The sequence below is a fragment of the Hipposideros armiger genome, unplaced genomic scaffold (genome assembly GCF_001890085.2).
Source record: "Hipposideros armiger isolate ML-2016 unplaced genomic scaffold, ASM189008v1 scaffold_53, whole genome shotgun sequence".
In the NCBI taxonomy this organism is placed as follows: Eukaryota; Metazoa; Chordata; class Mammalia; order Chiroptera; family Hipposideridae; genus Hipposideros; species Hipposideros armiger.
Window position 1 is genome coordinate 1,957,259 of NW_017731403.1, and position 22,605 is coordinate 1,979,863.

Below are 22,605 nucleotides of genomic sequence, written 5' to 3' on the forward strand. Positions count from 1 at the left end.
GGCCGTCCAGAAGCCGGCGACTGATCTGCCTCGCCAGAGAAGAGTGCGATGATGGTGCCAACTTGGGCCAGTGAAGCGACATCCTCCACAACTAGATTGAAGAACAAAACGACAGCAACTTGTCTGTTCCCCTTACCCCAATTCTCCAGCACTGTTCCTATCCCCCTAATTCCCCAATAAAAATCTTTAAAAAAAAAAAAATAATAATCTATTGAGTACATGCTGTCTGCTGGACAGTGAAATTATAAGGCCAAAACATATATGTTTTTTTTAATGTACATACAGTTTATTTTGTAATATGGATTACTAAGTGTACATTAGTACCATTTGAGCCACTTTCCAGGGATACATGACCAAGTAGCATTTTCTAGGATGGTCTGAGTACCTAAGTATTGTTCTAAGTATTGCTAAGTATTGCTCCTATGAGAAAAATAAGTTCTAGATTCGTATCAACCAATTCATAAATAAATTTCTTGAATTGCTGATTCAGACTTGAGGACTGTATAGCAGAGGTTGGGCAAGTTAAGAACCTGACCATGGTCCTACTTCTAGTCAGTGTCAGAGCCAGGTTAAAACTAAGATCTGTCTAATATTGAAGCCATACCCTTCACTACTATGTATTGCTGAAATATTTGTCCTGAGGCAAGACATCAAAATGACTGTTGGCCACCTCCTTCTCATACTCCACTTATACTTGTTCTCTGCATTAGGGTAAAAATGTTTGCCGAAGACAATCGGGTCTATATAACCCATTGCAAATTTCAATTTATATGCATTTAAGCTGATAACTTTCTCTATGAAGACTGTAATCATTAAAATACATTTCCCACTAATTTGTTATTCCTTGATAGATCTATGAATTTGGTATCCATGTTAGGTTTTTATCTTGAGTTTTATTCCTCTGCAAGCTTCTTGTTGAAACCTGGTGAGACATATTTCTCCATAAGGATATGTCATCTCAATGACACCTTTTTCCTGTAGAATATTTTATTTTAATGTTGTTCTTCTCCCCTATCACATTAAGGTATTGTATTTTTGAATAATAAAAGAGTCAAATGGAAAATAGAGAAAGACAACCATGAACTTCTTGTTTCTTTGCCCAGGGAGGGCACATTGCCAGGGTTTTAGAGTCAGGTGAATTTGTGCCAAGCATCTTATTAGAAAGTGAGAGTCGAATATATAGGCTAAGTAGACGATTGCTTTTAAACTGGGCTTGCCTTAGAAGCAATGATATCATATGTTATTCCAGCTGGAAGCCAAAGTCAGTAATCAGGCAAAGTTAAGTTCAAGCCTAACAATTTTGGTTCTTCAAGTTTTGTGGGTCTACCAAAAAAGTTTCAAAAACAGACTTCATGCCAATGGCTGAAGGCACATCTGGGTGGGTCTTCATGTTGTGGAAAACAAGAAGGGTACAACCATTTTGGTTTGCTTGACCAAAAGGGAAATAATAATGGTTTGTACTTCCTCGCACTGCCTGGATCTTCGGTCCTGAGCCACTCCCACTAACTGTTTGTACTATGCTGGCCACCCCAACGGTTGCTGGGATTCTTTTTTTTTCTGTTTTAAACATCTGGGTTCCTAAGACTGAAAGGAAATAACACTGTGTAATTGACGTGTTTTTGTTTTTGTTTGTTTTTTTTCCAGTGTTAGCCTTGGAGAAACCAGGTCTTGCTTGTGCCCATTCATTCACAGGATGTCTTAGGTATAACTTAATGGCAGGTCTCTCTGAAGGAAGTGTAGGCCTAGGCGGGCTGGTTAGCTAGAGGACCTCACCACTTCACTTCTGACTTAAGGATCCTAAGGGTCATGGAGGTTAGCTTGGCATTAGTGGGTACCTGAGACGAGATAGTAGGCTTAAGCCTGGGTGTGGATTTCTCCTCCATTTTTTATTTTTTTTACCACTCTCAAAGGCCTACATAGAATGGACTATTTATTGAGGGTTTTTTTTCCCTTTTTTTTCCCCCTTGCCAGAGGCTGCTAATCCTCAAAAGTAGGAGAAATCTTTATTTAGGATCTCACATTTATTTCTGTGGAGGGACGCTGAGCATCTGGCCAACCCCGGCTTACCCGAGCCCCTCAACTGAATGCCTGTGCCTCAGAGTCCCCCTCTGTTACTCCCATCTTTGCTTCTGAGTTAGGGCCCCAGAGTAGCAGCGGAATAGTGCTGAATGGAAGCTGATCAGCCTGTCTGTCTTGTTTTCTCCAGAGTGTGTTGATACTGGAAGTGATTAATGTTGAATGATCCCAATTTCATAAAGACAGACATTCTTCAGGAGGAGCTCTATGTGTCCTTCCTTGTTACTCTCTTTGCTCAGTGTTTCCCAGTAGGGGCAGTACTAGCTTATAACTTACAGGGTAATGTTGGGTCATTTTAGAAATGCTATGGAAATACTTCTTCTAGAATAATTTGTCGTGTTCGTATCTGTGCAGAAAAAAATCCACAGCTGAGCAATTACATATTGTTGTACCAAATGTTTTTTTTTTTTTTAAAGATTTTTATTGGGGAATTGGGGGAAGGGGAACAGACAAGTTGCTGTCGTTTTGTTCTTCAATCTAGTTGTGGAGGACGCTGCTTCACTGGCCCAAGTTGGCACCATCATTGCGCTCTTCCCTGGCGAGGCAGATCAGTCGCCGGCTTCTGGACGGCCGCTCACTGCGGCTGCTGGCCGCTCACGCTGGCTGCTGGCTACATATGGTAGCCCATGGCAACCCACTGCCACAGGGACTGCAGCCTACGCCGTCGCCAGCGACTCACGGCAGCCCAGCTCCAGGTTGAGCTGTTGTTCAGCATCTTAGCTGTAGAGGGCAGTGTCACTGGCCCTCATATGTGGGATCCGAACCGGGGCCCTCTGGCATCCCAAGCGAGTTCTTAACCATCGCGCCACTCGGCCGGCCCTGTACCAAATGTTTTTAATAGGAATCTTCCCTAGCACACTATGCCGAAACACATCTTAATTTTTTTAATCTCCTCATTATGAGTTCTTTAAAAAAAGCAGCAAATGAGCAAAATGGAATTGCCAAAAAGCCTATTCCAGTGGAAAATATGTGTTAAAAACTGATTGCCATCTGCCACATAGAGCTTTTTCTATTATTATCCACTTATGCGATTTAAAAAAAAATCTTTATTGTGGTTTGACATGAGTACAAAAGATTCCTCTTTTTACTTAGTGCATGTAGAGTTGGTATAATCTTTTTTAGTGAGTTTGGTTTTATTTAGTATCGCTGTTTTGTTTGATATATTAGTAACTGAAGTTTGTTTCCCTTGCAACATTTTGGATTTACAATTTAAATAGAAAAGAATCAGGAAATGAAATTGGAAATTTTGGGGTTTGGCATTTTTGGTTAGTAATTCTCACTGAAAAATATAGAATTTTTCTTATTCTATCTTGTTGAATATGTGATACCCATATTTTTTTACTTTATATTCTTTAATTTTGGTTTTGGTAGAAAGCATTATAAAATATAAAGACGTTATAAAATGTATACAGTAGCATACATCAAGGTGTTTCATGAGTAGAAGGGAGGTAGTTACTTGAAACTTTAATATATATGTAATATTTTAGTTAATTTATTTTTTTAGGTAACTTTCATTTGACGGATGTTTTCTTTTGCTCTTGTAGAGATTTTTTTTACAGATCATAGTCTAAATGAGAAAAAATAATAAAAAGACATATTAGCAGTAATCCCATAAACATAACTCTTTAAAGGCAAGCTGCCTATTTAAATACAATAAATATACTAACCAAGGCATACGTCATCAGCACTCTTCTCTACTGACCAGAATAGTTCCTAATGCACCCACCTGATTTAAATTCTCCTTATGAATAATTCATATGCTGATTGGGAAAAGGACTAATGTAGTTTGTTACTGCTTAGCATAAAAAAAGATTAGAGTAAAAACAAAAAAGGGAAAATATAGACCAAAGTTTAGAAGCAAAAGCATTTCACTTTTGTAGGCATGTTAATGAAATGACCTTCAAATGGAGATGATTTCTTATGAGCCAGAACATAAAATCCATGCATCCAATCAACAAATGCTTATTGAGCATCTGCTAGACACCAGACATCATTCTTTGGCTCTGAGGCTGCATTAACAAGTAAAAAAGGAAAACAAGGTCTCTGCTACTGTGGAGCTTACATCATAGTATAAGTAGAGACAAGCCATAAACAGTTAATAGTAAGGAGTGCAGTCAGCACAAATTTTGAACATCTGTTAAGTGTGAAGCATTCTATTAGATGTTAATAAGAGCTTTTTTAAAAACTAGTTTTCAATTGATAAAGGATATATGTCTTAACACATGAATGGTTTCTTTTTTGACTATTCTATGGTCCCGTATACATGCATCCATAATGCATATCAGTTGTAGCATGACTCAGTTATTTGTGCCCATCTTTTTATGCCACAACTGTTTCAATACTGACAGACCAGCATCTTATAACTTACTTATCCAAGACTTCCTTCACTTGGAATATGTCTGATATATAAGAGACACACAGTACATATTGGTGCAATGAATGTGTGGTGTTTTTTTTTTTTTACAGCTAGTGAGACATTTTCATCTGATATTATCTCAAATTGATCTTTACCAAACCTGTAGAAGAGCAGTAATTTTATGATTGGAGCAACAGAAAATGAAAGAGTTTAAGTGACTACTTATGGTCAGACAGAATATATGTTTTTATGCACAGGTGAGAGAACAATGGGTCATGGCCAAACCTTCTTCCAGAACACTAATTTGACCTAAAATTTCCCCTTTTTATCAGGAAAGGTCATAGAGGAGGAGGCTGCAGCAGATTGTGTCTGCAACTTAATCTAATCTTGTCAAACTATAAATCTTGCCCAAAACTTTCTTTTGCCAAACCACTCCCACTTCTACCTTTCACTTTGTGAAATCTTTCTGAAGTTTTTACAAGGTGTTTATACTGAACTTGTAAGATAATTGATTCTCACTACCACCTCATCCACCACCACTGAGCCCTTGCTAAGTGCCGGGAACCAGGCTGACATGCTTTCATATGCATTATCTTATTCAAACCTTACAGTTCCTGGGACTACTGTACAGATGAGGAAACAGAAGCTTAGAGTAGTTAAGTGCCTGCCTGAAGTTACATATACGTTGTGAAGCGGTTTATATCCTGGCTCAGCCTGACCACAAAATCTGTGCTCTCAACATTTACGCTACACTGCCTTGAAAAGCTTATTTGAAAATAGAAGTTCAGTAAATGCCATCGTCAAGCTACATATCTAGTATGGAAGTACAGCTCTGCCTATTTATGAGAAAATCTTCTGTACATCAATTTACCAGGAAATATAAATTCAGGCTCATGATTTTTTTATTTTTTGCAGAAATGATTCTTTGTTTTTGCTTTATGAATAAATAACACATATTGGAATTTTCTCAAGGAGCAAGCCCCTCCAGTGAACCAAATTCATTTTATTTGCCACTTTCCAGTCACATATCATGAACGATGAGCCATGCATATAGGAAGAGAGGGTTCAGGCTCCCCTCCAGTGTGATCTCCATAGGCTGGATGTTCTAGTGCTGTGAGGTTTGATCCAAGAACACACACAGTTTTTGAGTTCTTGCAAAGACTTTATATCGTTGTCTGCATTTACTTCAGAAACGTCAGCTCTGTCTGTGTGTACCAACTGCAGATTCTCATTGTTGGGAATTGCTTTAGCAGTGACCTTTGTAAGAATCCCTTCTATGTCAAATCCTCTCTATAGACAACTTGTGTCTATAGGTTGTATCTCTAGATTTAAGACCTAAATTTTCTTTCTAAACATTGTACACAAAGACAAATTTTACTGTAAGCTTTGAGGAACAGCATAATCAAGTCAATGAACCATTTGCTTTTTTAAAAAAAATACTCTTAATTTAAAAATTCATATTGGTATCTCTCACATGCAATGCTTTTTCTCTACGTGTACCTAATTTTGCCATCTTTCCATGGCTGAAATCACAATTGGTGCTTCTTTATACAATATTATTGAATGGTGTTAGGAAGGAGTTTTATTATTAAAGGACAGGGGATGCTCAATAAAGAAGCCAGAGGAGGCGCTCACCCATGCCAGCCATCTTCCATTCTGTAAACCACATGCTCCGTCTTCTTCCTCAGGAACACAAAATGGTAAAAAGGCGTAAGAAGATTTAGGACGTCCTTGACAGCTAGGAGATATCGGAAATGTACCTCCACTGGCACTTTCTTCTTTCAATTGGGGGTAAATAACCCATAGAAAAAAATCTAATCATCTGACAACTGTGCGAGGAGTGTTAAAAATCATTTTGTTAGCGATAGAGAGGTTTTTGGAGGTTGGTTGGTGTCTGGTGTTAGAAGGGACTGTTTTAATGAGACACTTAGCTACAGTGATCTCAGTATGCAAATCTGACTATTCCATTGTCTTCTGTATCTTTGCACATGCTGTTTTCTGTCATTGGATCACTTTCTCTGCCTATCCAGAATGCCGTTCCTCATCCTTCAAGTCCACATTAGCTGCCTTTCCTGAGTGTGTCCCATCATCTTGCACTCATCACCCTGTCTTTTTATTGTCTGATTTACTTGTATTTGGTCAGCCCTCCAAAGGTAGGGATCATGTATGTTTTGTTTCCTGCTGTTTTCCCACCTTGTACATAGTAGGCGTTCAATAAAAAATTTCTCTGTACTTATGAATTTAATGCAATGTCAGTCAGAATTCCAGTGAATGATTTTTTAAAGAATTTAAGCTATTCTAAAAAATAGCCATTAAATACCTGAGAAACAAGAATGTTGAGTGAAAGACTTGTCCAATCAGCCCACACTATGATACTTATCAATATATAATACCGATTATATATTAATAATGTGTATCTATATTTTTTAGTAATTTTTTTTTTAGTTTTGGTTTTTCTGTTTACCCTTTTAATTCAATAATAACCACCACTCTTCTCATAAACAATAATTACTAATCATGTAGTACTGTTGCAAAATAGTTCAGAAGCAGATGCAGGAGTATTTTAGTGATATAATGATTTAATGTATTTAATTAAGGCAGTACCACAAAGCATTGAGAAAAGGAAGACTAATAAATGAACAAGAACAATTGGTGGTTGGGGAGTTATTGCTGTATTAAAAGGGTAAATTAAAAATTAAAACCAAAAGAAAGCTATTATAAAATATTGGTAAGCATATGGTTTATCATGGAATAGGGAAGAATATTCTAAACATGAAGCCATGTAATTAATCACAAAGGGGGAAATTGCCAAATATGGAAACTATAGCTTAGTGGTTAAGCGAAAGGACTTTAAAATCAGAAGGTCCTGGATCTGAATTTTGTCCCCAACCTTACTGAGTGATCTTGTGGGAAATCATTTACCTCATTAAGTCTCAGTTTCCTCATCTGTAAATTAAAAGGCTTAACAATAAATAAAAGCAAACTAATTAAGCTTTTAGAATATAATACTTGTGTAAAGTACCTGCCCATTGCCAATCACACAGAAAACACAATAAATTTTAGCCATTATTATTACTTTTAAAGTTTTTATATATGATATTTAAGAATCAAAACCTCAATAAAAGGTGAACAAAATAGAAAAAGCATTGCCATAAAGACAAAGATTAATATGCATGACATGTAAAAAATCCATTCATGTGGATAAGAAAAACATAATCATTCAACAGAAATAAAATAGTAAAAACAAAAATGTGACCAGCCATTTTACAGATGAAGAAATAACAATGACCAATAAGCATATGAAAAAAATGTTTACTTTTCCTAGTAATAAAAACTGTAAAGTCAAACTACACTGAAAAGCAATTTACCACTTCAAATTAGCAAAGATTAACAAATAATAATTCAGTGTTGGGGAGAGCTCAAAGGCATGGTCATTAAGAAACATTACTATTGGGAGAGTAATTTTGTCAAAGCACTTTGGCAATATATGATGATACTCTTGAAAAAGTTTATATCTTTCCTGGTAATTTCACTTCTAGTGATTAATCTTAAGGATACCACAGGAGATACTAGTGTGATTTACTCTGAAAGACATTCAATACAATCTTATTTATAATAACAAAAAATTAGGAGCATCATAAATGTTCCACAGTAGGAGAATGATGGAATGTAGAATGTAGTCATTAAAAGCAAGTTATTAAGTAAAATTTTTAATGAGGTGAGGAAATGTTAATGATGTAATGTCAATTGAAAAAGAGTTTATTCATATGGATATGAAAAACAAAATGGTACATAGAGTATGAACCCACCTCTATCAAATCACAACAACCAAAAAAAAGTAGAGAGAGGTTAAGTATCTAGATAAAATTAGAAGAAATAATAGAAAAATATATGAAAACGATTATCATAGTTTTCAACGAGTAGTAGGTTTTCCAATATCTATTGCTGCATAGCAAATTACCCTAAAATTTATTGGCCTACAACAAGCATTTTATTATAGCTCACAATTTTGTGTGGCAGGAGTTCAAGCAGAATTCAGCTGGGTAATTCTTTAGCTCCGCATGGTGGCTAGTGAGTGTCTTGGTCATATTCAGCTGGTAGACGGGCTGATTCAGTGTGTACAGGGTGCCTCAGGCACATGTCTGGACCTTATGGGGACAGCTGGAAGGATGGGCTCAGCTGCAGTGCCTACGCATGGCATTTTCAGTGTGGCAGTCTCAGGGGAGTCACACTTCTTACGTGGAGGCTCAGGTTTCCCAGAAAAAGTGTTCCAGGGGAACTGGTGGAAGCTGCAAGACTTATTCTTATAACTTAAGCTCCGAAGTCCCAGGATATCACTTCTATTGGCCAGCCCAGAATCGAGCGGAAAATATCCGACTCCATTCCCCATGGGGAGGAGAACCAAAGAATTTGTGACCATCTTTTGTCTACCCCAGCTGGATTCAGTGATTTTTATTTTCTTGTTTCTGCAAAGTTTATAATGCAATTGTATTATCTTTTGTACATTTGTAAGAGCTCTTTATATATGAAGTTCATAACCTTGAATGAGATAATTTGCATAAAGTACTTAACATTCTGTCTGGCATAAATAGAGCCCTCTATGCGTCAGCTGCCATCAGTATTATCTTTGTTCCTTTCTCATTAGAACAGAAATGTATTGGTGGGCTTATTTATACTGGCTCATTAAAAAAAGCATTAAAAAAGACAATTTTGCCTGAGCAAGCCAAACAAGGTTTCATGAGCAGTTGATATGTAAACTATGTTTTAAAGGATAAAAGGGAATTTACCAGTTAGGACAGGGTGGAAAAGGCACTCAAAGTCGTGGGAGCTGTGTATTCAGAGACCCAGAGTTCAGATAGTGCACGGCAGCTGCAGGATCTTTTAACGTGGCAGGGTTCAAGTGCACATTTGTGGAGAAGGGGCTGAGGCTTGGGGAGGGAAGGATTACATTCAAGAGACAATCCAGAAACAGAAAATACAGGTCTTAGTGACTGATTAGTTGTAATAGTTCCTTGGGAGTTATAGCAAAACAATGTATCTGTTCGGTAGTTAAAGCAACCTTACTATCTGTTTGTGATTCAGTTTTCTTTCTTTTAACTTCAACATGAATTGTATGTGAAAAGGACAGAATTCAGACTAAGTAATAAACTACACATGGATAAATTTTCTTTCAAGCCAAAACAATAGAGTTGGAGAAAATGACTGGCCAAGCAGTATTTCTAGGTTTAAAAATAAAGTGAATATATATATACACATATATATATATATATATATATATGTATATATGTATATGTATATATATATATTCAACAGAACCAAACATTTGTCCATTATCTCAGAGTGGTTGCTCCTGCCTGTTGGGCTTATTAGCTTCATTCTTATTGTCCCGGGGCTCTCATGTTCATGTGCCATATGGCCTCCACATCTGGTGACCAGTCCATGCTCTTTTGGGGGGAAAAAACAAAGTTTTCTTTGAGGTACTACAAATACATTTCTGGAGAATCTGCTACTGCCCATGTCTACAAATATCTGGGTCCAAAATTAAATGCATAAAGCTGAAATTATATTACTTTTCAAAGATAACAATAATTAAATAAGACACAATACAAATTAGGGCTTTGAGCTTTTTGGAACCAGTTCTTTTCTTCCAGCATATTACTGTACTTGTGATGATATCCCTTTGATGTTTTGACATATCTCTGAAATCATGATTAAATATGGTAACCAGAACTAGTACTGACTTATTGTACTGGGCCAGTCATTTGGAATCAATATTATAGGGGGAAAAAATGTGATTTGGAAAAGCTCTTTTCATTTTAATGAATTTAATTCGTGTTGAAGTTCCAAGTTTTCTTTTTCCTACAGAACTGTCATTAAAGTAGTTATCGCAATAAGTGATTAAGTGAAATTAAAACTTCAAATAAAAAAGTAAGTTCAAGATATTATTAGCAAATGCATATCATTTGATAATTTTATAATTTAGCATAGACGATATCCACTGTCCCATGGATAAAAATAACAATTAAGCTTTTTTGGCAACTACTTGCATTGGTATGTTTTGCAGTCATTTAAAAATTATTTCTTCCATCAAAGCTTTGAGGAGAATGTTAGAGCACATACATGTGCAATATTGTGTTGATGACACAATCAAGATTCTGTGTTTCAACACCAAGGTTTTATTCTCTTCTTAACTCACTGAGTCATTGTTGCTTCTCTTACTGATTTAGATTATGATTAAGATTTGTACCATTTTTCTTGTGTTAGAGAAACAAAGCAGGGGGAAAAGGGAAAGACATAATCCAGATAAGATGGTTATATAGGAACATTTTCCCTAAGTGTGAACTGATGTTGTGAAAAGCTGTTTTCGTAATAAGCCTAATGGGAAAACAATGCGGTAAGGCAACTCAGTGATACTAAAATTTGACTCTTTTAAAGTAATGTCAGGTACCAGGAGCAAAGGGACAAAACAGAATCAGTCCCATGTGCTGCTAAACAGAGATTTTTGTTTTGTTCCTCTGCTGCCTCTTCTTGCAGAGCTGCTGGGTTTTCCCTAGTCCTCAGATCCTAATCACCTCCTTCCATCAGTATTAATCTTGTTCTGCCTTCCCCTAATTTGTCTCCTGGCACTCCCATTTTAATCTTAACTTAATTTTTCTTTTCTAGCACAATAGTCTAGACTTGAAGTTCATATGAGTAATAAGTAAAAAAAGTAAGCAAACAATGGAATAATATTCTTAAAATTGTACCCCAAATCTGGACCATAGCCATAGATGGGAATTCATATCATAAATCACCATTTGAGAAGGAATTAGAGACGGGAGGCGTAAACATTCCAAACTGTGGAAGTATTGTCAAGAATAGAGAGTTACTTATTCTCTCCCGCTATCCCCAAGGGTCCTAGATGGAGCGCCTCTCCTCTGCGGCCTCGGACCCGCTGCCGTGTACCACTGCCTGGACAATCCACTGCTGTCAGGTACCTGGCCCGTAGCCCTGGTCTCGGAGGCTGATTCCGCCATGCTGCTGCACCTGGCGCCCAGGCAGCCCGCCACAGCACGGCTGCTGAGGCTTGCACCGCCCTCCTGGCAACACTATAGCTAGGTGGCTGCCAACCACGAGGATGGCACCAACTTCTTCAAGATGGTGGAGGGCTTCTTCCGCCACGGCACCAGTATCATGGAGGACAAGCTGGTGGACGACCTCAAGACCCTGGAGAGCGGGGAGCAGAAGGAGCAGAAGCAGAACTGGGTGTGCGGCATCCTGTGGATCATTGAGCCCTACAACCATGTGCAGAGCTTGTCCTTTCCCATTCATCTGAGCATCGGCAACTGTTAGGTCATCAGGGGCTGCCTAGCCCAGCCCAGCCAGCCCCATACACCCTGCAAGGGAGGCATCCATTATGGTACCAATGTGAGTGTAGATGAAGTCAAAGCTTTGGCTTCTCTGATGTCATATAAGTGTGCAGTGGTTGATATGTCATTTGGGGGTGTCAAAGCTGGTGTTAAGATCAATCCCAAGAACTATACGGATAATGACTTGGAAATGCTCACCAGGAGGTTCACCATGGAGCTTGCAAAGAAGGGCTTTATTGGTCCTGGTATTGATGTGCCTGCCCCACACATGCGCATGGATGAGCAGGTGATGTCCTGGGTTGCTGACACCTATGTTACCACCATCAGGCACTATGATATTAACGCACATGCCTGTGTCACTGGTGAGCCCGTCAGTCAGGGTGGAGTCCATGGATGGATCTCTACAGCTGGCCGGAGAATTTTCAATGGCATTGAAAACTTCATCAATGAAGCGTCTTACATGAGTATTTAAGGAATGACAGCAGGGTTCGGAGATAAAACATTATTGTTCAGGGATTTGGTAATGTGAGTCTGCACTCTATGGGATATTCACATCACTTTGGTGCTAAATGTGTTGGTGTTGGTAAATCTGATGGGAACATATCCATATCCAGATGGTATTGATCCAAATGAATTGGAAGACTTCAGATTACAATGTGGTTCAATCCTGGGCTTCCCCAAGGCAAAGCTTTATGAAGGGGGCATCTTGGAGGCCGACTGTGACATATTGATCCCTGCTGCCAGCAAGAAGCAGTTGACCAAGTTCATTGCTGAAGGTGCCAATGGACTTACAACTCCAGAAACTGCTAAGATTTTCCTAGAGAGGAACATTATGGTTATTCCAGATCTCTACTTGATGCTGGAAGAGTGACAGTATCTCACTTTGAGTGGCTAAAGAACCTAAATCATGTCAGCTATGACCATTTGACCTTCAAATATGAAAGGGATTCTAACTACCACTTGCTCACGTCTGTTCAAGGGAGTTTGGAAAGACAATTTGGAAAGCAACGTGGAACGACTCCAGTTGTACCCACAGAAGAGTTCCAAGACAGGATATCGGGGGGCACCTGAGAAGGACATCATGCACTCTGCCTTAGGTCACACTGTGGAGTGCTCAGCCAGGCATGTCATGTGCACAGCCAGGAAGTATAACCTGGGATTGGACCTGAGAACAGCTGCCTATATCAATGCCATTGAGAAAGCCTTCAAGGTGTGCAATGAAGCCAGTGTGACCTTCACATTAGATGGATTGTAGCTGACCCAACACCTACTACCCTCTTCACCTCTTTATCTGTAAACCTATCACAAGTTTACATGTAATCATAGAAATCTCTTTCTCTCATGACTTACTAGGTAGATAATGGACACCACTCTCAACAAGTCAATCCAAATTAGCCCCTTAAAAAAAAGAAATTAAGTTTAGGGGTTCATGTACAATGCTGGCGAGTATGAAAGTAGAAATTACCTGTGTCGCAGAGCCGTTTGGGTATTTAGCCTTTAAATAAAACATCTCTTCTATCTGGCTGTGCTGCCCTGCTCCATGGCTGCTTCCCAGCAGTCACTGGTGGCCGGGGAAAGTACTTGTTTTCCAGGAGCAGTCATTTGCTCGCTGTCTCAGCTCTAGAGAAGTCTGAGATGTGCTGTAACTCTGACACCCTTAAAAAGCAGGTGTGTGGCATTTTCAGAAGGTTGGCATGGTCCTCGAGTGAGTTACTGGTATTTTATATTAGCAAAAGAACTCAGTTTTACAGACTGTAAACAAAAATAAAAGCTGTTTCTCTATATGCATTTTATTATTTTAGAATAAAATAAGCACATGCTGCTGTAATAAAATTGCCTTTAATCACTTAATAAGCCTAACCTTGACTCAAGCAACGAATGCCTATACACATAGTGAATGAAAAAAGCTAGTATTTTTCTAACATAAACAGCATTATTTATAGCTTAGCAATAGCATATTATTGGCCTGCAAAACAAAAAGCCCAATGGAGAGTTAAGTTCATGCATATGATTCAATAGCAAATGACTGAGGCTATTTTTAAGACTGTCAGGATTTACTAACTACAATGATGACATACAGTCCTCGGAATGCAGTAACTTCCTTATCATGTTCATTTATTGGTCTTCTCTTTTGAAAATCTGTTGTGTTGACTGATTGAACAATAACTCAAATAGAGCATCCCAGAAAAAAACCACTTGGGCTCCCTCTTTGGAGTGGCTGGTGACTCTGAGCATGGCCAATGGCCCGACTCAGCCTGACTTTGTGTCCTCTTCAGAGGCCTCGCGTTCTACACACAATTTCATTCACAGCGGCCTGAAAACAACCCGGGGTTAGTGTTGTGTTGGGGAACTATTGGGTTGTCGGAGCAGTCATGATGCATTTTTGCAACAAAAAACAGAAAAAATATGTCATGACTTTTCCAACAACCCAGTATTTTGCAAGGACCTTTTGAACAGTAGTGTCCCAATGAAGTGCTAGATATTATTTTTGTATGAATGAGCTTTTCTCTTTTTTTAACAATAATATCTTTTCAGAAATATCTAACTACTTTGTAACTTAGACTTAACCTGGTGATAAAAGCAGCTATTAAAAGTCTATCTTTTAAAAAAATACAAAAAAGGATAAATACTTACTAGCAAGGTCTTTTTTAATTCAAAGATTTGGGTTCAATGGGGTTTTAATTTAATTTTACAATTTTTGTTATGAAGCAAGAACTTGGCGAAATTAAGACTGTATGAGGTAATTTAGTCTCAGTAGACAAAGACTCCTTAAGTAGAAGTCAGACCTGATTTTCAGGCTTTAAATCCTTTGCTTATTAATTCCTTCATCAATCAAATAGAGGTATTATTTTCTCCTTTTTCCTTGAGGATATTCTGTAATGGTCCATATTATCTCATTCCCAAGTCTCTAAGGAGAGTTGCTTGATGTTTCTAAGCCCCCATTTTCCTCATTTGTATAATTGGGATGGCTTTTAGGTGGTTCTTGGCATTAGAAATAATGTATATACCCTGCATTAGGCACAGTGCCTGCTAAGTCATGGGGACTCCAAAGATAGATTTGACCATTGCAGTTACTGCTGTTACTCCTGCAGCTACTCTGCTGCTGTTACTAGTACTACCATTACCTCCTTATTTGCCAGTATTTAATCCATACTAGTTCTTTTCTTTGATCCAAATAAACATCATGATACAGCTGAGATTCATTTCTACCACTTCCTGCACAGGAAATTTGTTTTGCTTTTTCGAAAGCAAGGCTAGCATTTCAAATACCCCTACATGTAATTTAAATTAGGGTTTCAAATTTTTTATTTCAGTAAGGCATATTTATTTTTCTTAGAGAGATTCGACCTCCCCTCAACCCTCAGTACTAGAATTAACCAGAGCTGCACTGTCTTTGGGACTATTGTTGTGTATGTGAAGCCTTGCAATTGACCTCTGAGTCATCAACCATAAGTTGAGTTATGGTTGGTGTTATTATTAATTGTAAATTTGTGCATGTGTGTACGTGTATATGGTCTTCAAATAACTCAATAGCTGACTACATTTCATGTAAGAATATTCTTTCTATTTCTGATAAATTGTTGGAATATATTAACACATAGACATACAGAAAGTACTCATTTATTTCAACAAAGAATTATTGAATGCCTACTATGTGACTACTAGTCATGTTCCAAATCATAGAACCACAGCAGTGAATATTACAGAGTGCCTTCCCTGATAGAACTTACATTCTAGTTAGGGAAACAGTAAACAAACAAATATGTAAACAAACACATATGCATGTATGATAATGAGCTTATAAACTGAACAGTATATAAGTTATATATAAACATATACTGTTGTCTATAGCATCTGTTCTATTGATTGATGGTCTTGCTGGCTGGCTCTTAAATGATTTGAATATCACTGTTGGTGATAAGTGCTATGATGAAAAATAGATCTGGGCCAAGGGAATAATATGCCATTGGGATTGGGGGAGCTATCATATACCATGTGGTTAGGGTTGGACATTTCAGAAGAAGTGACATTTGAGTGGAGTCGTAAATGAAGAGAAGGAGTGAGCCATGAGGCTATCTAGGGAGAGAGTGTTCTGGACAGGGAAGCAGGAAGTTCAAAAACCCGAGGCAGGTTGGAGGTTACTGTGGGGTGTGAGCATTGGTAGTGGGGGGTGAGCACAGAGAGGTGTGATACAGAGGGTGGGGGACAGATTTTGAGGTCTTGTAGGCTCTGGTAGTAGTGGTGGTGATAGTAACCATTATTATTTGGTATTTCAATCTTAGTATGTTTTAAAATTATGTTAAGCATTGAAAAAAATATGGCATTATTATTTAGATAAATGTAAAAATTTTAAGAACTCTTCGAAGCAGAATTGCACTGGTACTCTTACATGCTGCATTATTTGCTTATACATCTAATTCTTGAATTTTCTTTTAGTGTAAACTGGCACGAAGTTTTTGTGTATGAACACTTAAGAGTTGTGATGAGATGCTTTTTACAGGGCCTGACTGAAAGCATATAGACTTTGGAGATCCTACTCATTCTGGTTTTAATTTTGGCTCCCTCTTTGTATCAAAAGTCAGGTCCCTGAAGAGAAATGAATTAAGTCTGAGGCGCTTTTTTCTTATTCTGTTCCAAAGAAGGTTTTAGAGTTTTTGTTTTGGCACTATGCATCTACAAGAGGATTTTTTTTCCTATACACCTGCAGCAATAAAACATAAAAAGATAGTGATCTTGAGTTCTGTCTTTACAATTATGTCTAAAATATTATATACAATTGGGTTGTCTTTAGACAGTTGGTTTGTCTTAAACTTTGTAACAAGGTAATGCTTTTTACACTAAGCCTATGAAATAATTCTAGCATAATCATCATTGCTAGAAAGTGTGTGTACCATATGTGTTTACATACCCTTCATTGATCATTATTACAGAAGTGTTTCAATATTTTAATCATTGGAACAGCCCTACTGATACATACAGCTGAATATTTTCCTTGGCCCACTGTCTACCTGCACTTAGTTATGGGTAGGGTTTTCATAAACATCAACTATATTTGTAAACAAGATAGAAAAAGTAGAATGTGCTGGTTTAAAAAAAATATTGATGTAATCATTTCAAATGAGTTAAGGTTCACTTGTGAAGCAGAATTTAAATGGTTCAATTGGTTTCCTTTTAAAAACTGCCATCGTTTCAAGATAACAAATGATCCTATGTAGCAATCGTATAAAAATAACTACTCTAGAGGATTCTGGCCAAGATGGCGGAGTTGTTAAACTCTCTGCTTGCCTCGTCTCATGACCATCTCAAATTACAACTAAACTGCAGAACAATCATTACTGAGAATCAGCCACCTGAAGTCTAGTTGAAAAGAAGTCCTGTAACTAAGGAAAAGATGTATAAACAAAAGAAGACACATCACGTCTGGTAGGAGGAGTGAAGACATGGAATAGGCTGGTCCCATACCCACATGTTACCATTAAAAATCAGGATGTCTCAGCTGTGGGGGTCCTCCTTGAGGAACAAGGAGTCCCAGCTCCACACCAGGCTCCTCAGCCTGGGGTTCCAGTGCTGAGAAAAGGAGTCCCCGTAACTTCTGGCGAAGGAAACCAGTGGAAATTGTTTCTAAGTAAGATGAGACTGTCTGGAGTCCCAGGCGTTCCTCTTTAAGAGCTCGTGATGGACTTATTCACTGACGGACTCACTGTCTCTGAGCTCAAGGATTGGGCAGCACCTTGAAAGGCACCAGGGACAGACAGGGAGGAACTGAGTTGTCTAGTTTCAGGATAAGGACTGGAGGAGCAACTTTCTCCCACACAGAAGTGCTGGCAGAAGCCATTGTTCCTTTGTTGAGCCCTCCCCCTGCCTAGCCTGTACACACAGTTGGGTTACATATCAGAGCCTCCACCAGCCTGGCTAACAACATTTGCTCCGCCTTGGTGATTCCCTGAGACCCTGTCCCACCCAAGTTTGTAGGCCCACCCAAGCTGCTTCCAGTGGCTTTTCCATTCAAATGGCCTATCTTGGCTCATGCTGCAGACTTTCTTAAAATCTCTCAAAGAGTCACAAACCCCAGACAAGCAGCATCTCGCCTCAGTGTGTCCTGTACCTCTTGCTAAGCAGCCCCAAGACTGGTACTGGTGGTGGCCAGCCCCAGTTTGCAGCTTAGCCTCTCCCAGGCACCTCCAAGCCCAGCACAAGTGGGCACATCTGCAGATCACTTTGTAGCCCACACCAAGTGGCCCTGGGCAGGGCACAGGCAATGGCTGACATTGGCCTGCAACAGAGCCTCTCCAAAGAGGCCCCAGAACAAACATACCTAGTGGCCAGCTTCAGACCACACCAGTGTACCACCACCCACCTCCACAAAAGACACACCCTAAGGGCAGACTGGACAGGCACTGGAGCCCTGCTAAAGCAATTCCTGCACTGTAGGGTAGGTCCCTGACAGAAGCTCCTCCACTATAGTCATGGCCAGTCCTCACAACCAATCAGCCTGAGGGTTAGTCCCTTCTATTGATGTGCCAACAGCAATCAAATAGTGCTGCAGTGATCATAGAGGTACATATCTTTTCAAATCATTGTTTTGGATTTCTTCAGATAAATACCCAAAACTGGAACTGCTCAGTCATAAGATAGCTCTATTTTTTTATTTTTTTGAGAAACTTCCAAACCTCCATGTCTAACATGAACATTTCTCCTTGTACTTTAATGAATGAGTCATTTGCCCATAATTTCTTATTTCCTCTCCCCTTTACCCCAACACACGTGCACACATGTGCACATATGCCCTCTCACCATCTCCTTAATACTTGATTGTAGTGCCCTCTGTTTATGTGCAAATAGATTTTTGCTATCTTTTGATTTTGATACTCTCTCCAGCCTGACCTGGACTTCGTTGTTCATTTGGGAAGCAAGATGGGCAAATACTTGCTGACATGGTTTCATCATGGTTGTGTCAACTTGGGTGCACTGAATACACCAACTGAAACATATTTCCCACATTTGGTACTGTTTTCACTCTGCAAGTCCTGGTCCTTTTTAAGTATAACATGTAGTTAACTTTACCAACTTTGGTGAAGGAAAGGAGCATTTGGTTTTGAGACAAGGAGGATGTTTACCCAACGGTGAATTCTACTAAGTTCTGGAATTTTTTTTTTCCCCAGAAGAAGGAACAGAAGTGCCATGCCCAAGTAATTTAAAATTCGACAGGAAGAAACTTAGCTTGTGAGGATACCGCCCATCAAATATTATATAAGGCAACCAAAGAAGGGAAGGAAAAATGAAGATGAAGTAGTAAACTGGAAAGTAGAAAATGGCTTCGTTAAACCTAAAATTCAAACTCCTTAGCTGGCATTTTTTACCTTTATATATATATATAGTTAAACCAGTGAAGCTCAAACTTTCTGGTCATAGGAACCTGTTACATTCTTGAACATTATTATGGACCCTAAAGAGCTTTTGTTTATGAGGAATATACCTATCCATATTAACCATCTTAGAAAATAAAACTGAGAAATTAAAAAAACTTATTAGTCCATTAAAAATAATAAATCATTGCATGTTAATATAAATAACACATTTTTCATGAAAAATAACTATTTTTAAAAACAGAAACATTTAGTGAGAAGAGTGGCATTGTTTTACATTTTGCAAATCTCTTTAAAATGTCTAGCTTAATAGAAGACAGCTGGATTCTCCTATCTGCTTCTGCATTCAATCTGTTGTCATATCATATGTTTCATAGCTTCTGGAAAGCTTCACTGTATGCTCCTCAGAGAATGAGAGTGAAAAAAGTCTTAGTATTATTATGAAAATAATTTTGACCTCGTGGACCCCCTGAAAAGGTTCCCCAGGGTCCCTGACCACAGTTTGAGAACTATTGGCCTAAACAAATCCTTGCAGTCACTCTTGTGTCAACCCCCCCATGCAGCTTCTCAGTATCAACACTTCAGCCTTCTCCCCTCCATCACTTCTCCCCACCACCACGTCCCGTTGTCCTAGCCGCCTACAGTTTAGAGACCAGAATCTCAAGCATTAGAGTCAAATAGAGTTTACCCAGTGCTCTCATGAAAGGGTGCAACTCACTATTATGAAAATAACAAAAGAGTTAATTGAGAACAAGTAAACCCAGTTTCTGAAATTAAAACTATAGTTGAAGTCTTATCCACAGCAATCATGACCAGAAGTTAATTGGTTAATTTTTTAAAAAGCAGTTTAAAACAGAGAATCATAAAAAGATGCATGCATACACACATCAACATTTTTTAACTTATAGTATATAAAGTATATCCATTTGTTCACCAATTTTTTACTGTAGTTCCAGGGTTTGCTGATTGGAATTCTCCATCCTATTTTTTGTATAAACTACGCTGAAAATGCATCACCTACTATTGGGTTGTTGGAAAAGTCATGACATATTTTTCTATGTTTTTTGTTGCAAAAATGTGTCATGACTTTTCCGACAACCCAATATTTCTAGTTTTGTATTGCTAAAAAATGGAGTAAGATAGTAAAGTCACTTGCAAAACAATCTAAGGGCTCTATGATCAGTGCCTGTCATTTCTCTGTAGTACAGTTTCTCACGGACAGACCGTGTCTTAACACAGTGTCTGACAATAGTAGACATTCCCTGAAAGCTTATTAATTGAGTATATAGTGAGGGCATGTATCCAAGAATGAATGAAGCAGAGATTATATAGTGAAATTATGTTCATTATAAATTATTTCTGACCCCACTATTAGCAATAGAGGGAAGAACAGTTAAGTGACACTCTTATATTCAGAGAGGAATTGACCATTAACTACTCTTCTAATTTTTGAATCTTTTCCCCACATTTTCTATTTCTTTTGTTTATTTCCTTTTTTATTCTTCTGGAAAATATTCTAAACTTTATCTTCCAAGCTTTTTATTTAGTTTTTTATGTTTGCTATCATATTTTTAATTTCAGGAGTTCTTTGTGTTTGTATGTGTGCATGTGTGTGCTCTGTTTATTATTATTATTTAAATAGCATTTTGTTCTTGTTTTATGAATACAATATCTTCCCTCTGCATGGTGTTTCCACATTGCCTCTTTAATTTTTTTAAGTTGTTTTCTTCTTTGTCTTCTATGTTAGAAGATTTCTTCAGACGTTGGGTAAGTCCTGCTTGTAAGAATTAAGAGTAGATGTCTAAAAAGCTGATTGGGTATGCTCCAACCATGGTAGGCTTGTGGATTTAAAGTATACTATAGGTGATCAGGTGAGTTGTTTTCTGGTGACCAGCATAATCAGTATCGGGTCTTTCCCTTGAGCTAGAAGTATTCCCCCAAAGAGTGCTCTTCCAATTTTCTGTATGGAATGGGAAAGGCCTGGATGTATCTTCTGAGAGGCATGTGAAGAAGGGGCAGTGTCTTAGTCCATCTGGCTGCTATAACAAAATGCTACAGGCTGGGTACCTTATGAACAGAAATTTATTTAGGCTGGGAAGTTCAAGATCAGGGTGGCAGCATGGTTACATTCTGGTGAGGCTCTTCTTGGTTCATATCCAGCACCTTCTTGTTGTGTCCTCACACGGTAAAAGGGGCTAGGGATCTCTCTGGAGCACTAATCCCATTCATGAGGGCTACACCCTCATGACTTAAGCACCTCCCTAAATTCCCACTTCCTTGTATTATCATCTTTGGAGGTTAGGATATCAACATACAAATTTTGGGAAGACATAAACGTTAAGACCATAGTAGGTGGATAATGGTAGCATCCAGCTTTTGGTGTGTGTTCATTTAACTTCCACATTTTTGCCAGTTATCCCTGGACCAAAACCCTTTGTTTTACTCTGTCCAGAGAATAAACCTGTATGCTCCCAAGGTAAGAGAAAGGTGGTTGCCAAGTGATGTGAAGTGTTGGAAGGGACTTACAGATCCAACTACTTCTCAGACAGTTTCATCCCACTTATTATTATTGTTCCCAGTTCCCTCCCAACCTCTGAGGAGCCTCTTGCTGCCATTTTCTGAGCCTTTTGTGAACTCTGTGGTGTGAACAAGTTTCCTTCTCAGCCCTCCCACCAGTTAGGAGTTGGCTTTCTTGGTCTCCTAAGTCCTTTAACATGTATGCACTGACTTTCAAGCTTCCAAAATTTTGTTGCTGTTATTTCCTCTCCAGTTTTCTTTGTACTTGTGGGTTTATTTATTAAAAATCAAAAACTTATTTTTTTCCATTTTTGTGGGGGTTTTTTTCCTGGGGGGGTTGGTAATTTTACTGAGGTTTTGGGAGGTAGTATATTTAGATATATGTAAGGTCCGACAATCAAGTTCACGAACTTGTTGCAACGGTGTTGCTAAACTTTGTTGATATCAGAGGGATTATTCATTATAAATTTCTACCAATTGGATAAACAGTTAACCAAGTTTGCTATTTGCAAGTCCTGAAAAGGCTGAGTGAAAAAGTTAGACAACCTGAACTTTTTGCCAACAATTCTTGGCTCTTGCATCACGACAATGCACCAGCTCACACGGCACTGTCCATGAGAGAGTTTTTAGCCAGTAAACAAATAACTGTATTGCAAACACCCTCCCTACTCACCTGATCTGGCCCCCAGTGACTTCTCTCTTTACCCAAGATAAAGGAAATATTGAAAGGAAGACATTTTGATGACATTCAGGACATCAAATGTAATACGGTGACAGCTCTGATGGCCATTCCAGAAAAAGAGTTCCAAAATTGCTTTGAAGGGTGGATTAGGTGCTGGCATCAGTGCATAGCTTCCCAAGGGAGTACTTCGAATGTGACCATAGTGATATTCAGCAATGAAGAATGTAGCACTTTTTCTAGGACGAGTTTGTGAATGTA

The 22,605-nt window shown here is 38.5% G+C and overlaps 1 protein-coding gene and 1 pseudogene across 1 annotated transcript in view; both read left to right on the plus strand.

The window, feature by feature from the left end:
• SCFD2 (sec1 family domain containing 2) overlaps positions 1–22,605 on the plus strand; it is a 344,198-nt gene that overhangs the window by 60,484 nt on the left and 261,109 nt on the right. The gene's annotated exons all lie outside the window — the stretch shown is intronic.
• Positions 11,464–13,661, plus strand: LOC109381818 (glutamate dehydrogenase 1, mitochondrial-like; annotated as a pseudogene).